Below are 4705 nucleotides of genomic sequence, written 5' to 3'. Positions count from 1 at the left end.
TCTCTCGGATAATAAATAAAACCTAAAAAAAAAAAAAAAGAAAAATAAATACAAATAACATGCCTCCTTGCATAGAAACTGAGACAGCTTCTTTTTCATTTCCCAGATGGTAGCTACCTGATTCCTCCAGAACCAAACACAAGGAGGGCAAATTAAAATAGGGAATGCCAATTTCTTTTCTTTTGACTGCAACCCACAATATAAAATTTAGACCAACGCCTCTTTATAAAACTAAAGCAAAAGTTTGGGGAAAGAATACTTATCCAAATTATGTTTTTTCATCACATTCTAATTTTTTAAGCTGACCAAAATCCACATTTGATTTCACAATGCATACTTTTATTTTTTTTAAAGATTTTATTTATTCACGAGAGACACGGAGAGAGGGGCAGAAACACATAGGCAGAGGGAGAAACAGGCTCCCTGTGGGGAGCCCAGTGAGGGACTCGATCCCAGGATCCCAGGATCATGACCTGAGCCAAAGGCAGACGCTCAACCACTGAGCCACACAGGTGCCCCTAACAATGCATGCTTTAAAATAAACAAACAAACAAACAAACAAACACCTGGGATAGATATATGATAGATTAAAAACAAAACAAACCAGTATCATGTAAGAGCCCAGCTCTAAGCCCTGGTTGGTGTTAAGCCCATGTGTTTGGAGGATTCCCTTAGGAGCAATCTAATTGCAATGTCTGTGTGTACCCAAAGCTCTCTTGAGGTCCCTCAGACGCTGGGCTTCTGGAAATCCTCCTCTGCCCATCTTCTGGATCACTGCACTGCTCCAGATTGCCATCTTAGGTGAAGTTCCTCGCAGATTTGGCTCCAGCCATATCCGTACATCTGGTCCCTGAGAAGCAAGCACCTTTGCTTTCTTTCCTCACCCCTTTTTTTGAGAGTACAAGCACCATGTCCTCTCTCTGCTCTGTTGTCAACAGCCAATCTAGCCACAGATCCTCATACCATCTTTGTATCCTACCTCCCAACCTAGGAAACACAAGTTCTCTGCTAACTGAAAGGGGTACAAACAGAGCTACTGATATCATTTCCAAAAGAGCTTTCTTTCCCTTCCTAACTCCACTCTTCTAAAGGCAAGACGGTGATGGACAGAACGGGTTTCTTGCATTCTCTCAGCATGACCTGGATTTTCTAGGACCTAGAATTGAAAAATAGAGTTAGCATCACCTATTAAAGATTTTACTCTTGATGGCCAAAAGTATAAAGAAAAGTTCCATAGTCACATGCTCTCACAGATGGGTGGGCTACAGGTAAGTGGAGAAAATGGAAAGAGATTGAGCCAAGGCTTAGAATCTGGAAGAATCAGAGTTGGGGTTTATGAGGGAACATGAGCTGGCTGGGGTGTCTATGTACGATGGAATTCTATGGGGAACGAAAGATGGATGTCAATGAAATAGCAACAGGAAGCCCAAGGAATTTGCCAGAGGGACTGAGGGCCGAAGTCTGGGTACTCTCCCCTGACATTAGCGGACTCTCCCAGTGTGGTCTATGACCTGGATCCTTGGCACATCCCTATTCTTCCAGACTGAGACCGTGCTCCTGTCCACAATGCATCAATTTGACTAATGCTTAAGTGTTTATGAATTTTCTGCCTTTTTGCTGTCTCAACTAAAAGTCTGATCTCAGCTTTGCTAACTCTATCCTGTGCCTGAAGCAATTTCACCTGCAGAATCAAGGGCTAAGCAAAGAGTAGGCTGCCATTTTGTGCCAACACCATTGAGCCAGTGGACCCGGAGATCATTCCCAGCTCCCAGGGTCCCCTGTACACAACTCCTGTAGGGCCAGGCAACTAAGACTCAGTCGGCGAAAACTGTTTCCCTCTTGAAATAGGTTGGGCTTCAACATTCACGTGTCTGAAACTTTCTTCCTACAGTTTGATTTGGACTGAGTTTATCTTTCCATTTCTTCATCTGAAGTGGGGTGACAATAATCTCTAGCCAGACAGCCCAGATGTATCATGAAGAGCCATGGAGTCATATAAGGAAAAGCACTTTGGAGCTCCTGTTGCTACAACAGCTAAAGTTTACTTCTGGTCAGTAGATGGAACTGAGCCACTCACATCTTGACTCTATGGTGAAACATGGGGACCTGTTCTTTTAAATGTTCACTGTGCACCTACTTATGTTTCACATTTGAAACTCTTACAAAAACCATGATATCCATAGTGTAGTGAACATGGCAGTAACAGATATTTCATATTATCCATTCTTTTGCAAGACTATAAGAAGGAATGAAGAAACTTTCATAAAGAGCAGGGAATCCAAGATAACACTTGCTTCCATCTTCTAAAACATCGAAAGAAGTACTCAAACGAATTCAATGAGAAACAGTAGAGAATGGGTCCAATTTGTCAGGCTACGGGCCGGGGAAAGTTCTCGTTTTGAAATATGGTGGAAATCTCAGATGATTAGTATTAGGTTTTGTCGGGTTTGAGGGAGATTTGAAAACAAAACAAAAAACTCCATTTGACAGAAATTTCCTACTGGTTAGGGGGCCTTTAATAAGCTTGAAATTCCAGCAAATCTGCAAGCAAAACAAGGCTCTGGGCAGCCGGAGAAAATGTTTTGAATTCTCAGAAGCCTGAAGGGACCCTGAGATGAACTTGGACGTCCCAGGAGTGATTCAGTTAGCAGCAGGTATTTGTTTACAGAAACCCAAGCAGCAGCCACACCAGGGACTTATATCCACCTGCTTCCAGAGGAGTGCTTACCAGTGTCATCTAGTATGTGTACAAAATGAAATTGTTGACATGGAATGAGCCTTGAGGGAGGAGGAGGGATGTGGGTGGATCCATCCGAGTAGAAGTTTAAGTATCTCTTAGCAACGGAAGCCTTTAATCAAATGTAGTCTTCAGTAGAAACCACAGATGTAAAGGTTAGAGTACTACCCTAAAGCAGCTTGGCGCAGGGCGGAGACCCTCTGGTTTGCCCAGCCTGTGGTGCCCTCCAGGAAGCTCTAGGGCTCTTCCACCCATACTTTGAAAATCAGAGCTCTGTATGATTATTGCTACTGAGATTGAACAGTGGCCCTGTGCTCCCTGCAAATCAAAATAAAAAGGGAAACACTATGGAGTATATATATATTTTTTCTTTAGATAAAACAAAAGGTTCTAGTGGCACCTGGGTGGCGCAGTTAGGTATCCAACTCTGATTTCAGCTCAAATCATGATCTCAGGGTCATGGAATCAAGCCCCCCCCGCACCCCCCATTGGGCCTCGTGCTCAGTCTCTCTCTCTCCCTCTGCCCCTCCCCCTGGTCTCTTTCTATATAAATAAAATCTTTAAAAAAAAAAAAAGGAAAAGATCTTATGAGTCTCTCTGGAACATGCCAACTTAATGTAAGGAATGCTTTGGGAATGGATGCAAGAGCAGATGGACAGCAGGTACTCAAATCATCTCCTTCAGAGTTACATAATTCAAGTGAAGACTTTTTTTTTCTTAGAGTCCAGTATTAGATCACCTTGTTAAGTTTATTTCCTACTGCATAAGTCTTGGTGGATGAGAGTCTCTCTCTCTCTCTACAGAAGCTGAAATGGGTACTCGGTTTCCCAGCCCACCCCTTGCTGCTAACACATAGGCACATGACCGAAGCTCGGCCAATCAGATGTTAATCATAGAAAACCTGGGGGCCGGGCTGGCTGTAGGAAGAGCGCGCAACTCCATCTCAGGGTGTTGGGACCACTTTACTGGGTGTAGAGTTTACTTGGCTGAGCCACCCAGGCACCCCATGTATAGAGATTAAACTTTAAAAAATTTTGTCAAAAAAAAAAATCATCCAAAGATTAGTTTTGGGACAACAGGGCCAGCTATGCTGAAAATGTGTCTCTGCGGGGGCTTGGTGAGAAGTTGGGGCATACTTGCTCAGCAGCAGTGGCACTGTCCTCCATGAACCACCTGTGTGTTTTGGCCCTGGTTCGGAGTTAGATCCCTAAGCGGTAACATAGGAGGCTTAGGTCTGCTGTGGGAAATACGGAGGATCATACAATGCAGTTACATTTGGATTTCACTTAGGAGAATTCAACTCTATGACAGACTCACTGGACAAGAGCATGAGAAAGAATAGGAAGATTCTTTTATTCATTTCATTATCCTTGCCTGTTCAAATGCAACCCAGGCTTCTACTGTCCCAGGAGGCCCTGGCCGAAATGCAAAGAAACATAAAAAAATTAAACTTTCAGGTTTGAGTTTCAAAAAATCCAGACTTGGGCAATTTATGGGTACTTTTGCCTTTTCTATCTGCCTTTTGGCCACGCTTGCCCACCACCTAAGTGCTTCCAAAGAGGAGGCTCTACTACAGACAGTAGGAGTGAGCACTGGAGACCCTGCGCAAGAACTGGCACCCACCTCTTTCCCACACCCTTCAGCAGCTCTGCTCCCCCCTGTCCTGGGTAACCCAGGCAACTAGCTAGTACTGGTTTAGAGCATTGATTGTAACACACTCGATTAAGACTTGCCTCCTGGAGGAAGGCAATTTGCCATCTCAAATCTAGTTCCAAAGCAAAAAAATACAAATATTTTATAGATGATGCCTTCGTACCTTCTTCACTCTCAACCTAGTGGCTCACACCTGTTTCCATTAGAGAAAATGGAGGGGGAGATAAAGGAGGGGAGGGGAGGAGACAGGGAAGAAAGCAGAGGAGAGCAGAGAAAGAGAAGGCCATCGATGTTAAGCTTCCATCAAGGTTCCTC

This window comes from Canis aureus, chromosome 1 (assembly GCF_053574225.1).
Source record: "Canis aureus isolate CA01 chromosome 1, VMU_Caureus_v.1.0, whole genome shotgun sequence".
Classification (NCBI taxonomy): domain Eukaryota; kingdom Metazoa; phylum Chordata; class Mammalia; order Carnivora; family Canidae; genus Canis; species Canis aureus.
Note: the sequence above shows the minus strand (reverse complement) of the source record.